The sequence below is a fragment of the Gekko japonicus genome, unplaced genomic scaffold, assembly GCF_001447785.1.
Source record: "Gekko japonicus isolate JY-2015 unplaced genomic scaffold, Gekko_japonicus_V1.1 scaffold5085, whole genome shotgun sequence".
NCBI lineage: Eukaryota > Metazoa > Chordata > Lepidosauria > Squamata > Gekkonidae > Gekko > Gekko japonicus.
The window spans coordinates 30,494-30,736 of NW_015168190.1; positions in this window are offsets into that span (position 1 = coordinate 30,494).

Genomic DNA, 243 nt, shown 5'->3' on the forward strand with positions numbered 1-243 from the left:
TGAATAGGCCCTCACTGGCAGTGGGTGCCCATGTTCTGAGGCTTTCCCAAGATCCTTTGAACCAGAAATGGCAAGGGCTGAACTAGGATCTTCTGTCTCCCAAGCACAAATTCTACCACTCAGCAACAGCTCATACTTTGAAGTCTGGGGCCACCACAGAAAAGACCACTTTTTGGTGGCCATCCCCCTTACTTTCGAACCTGTGGACACTTGCAGCAGGGACAGATTCATATGAAAAGTATA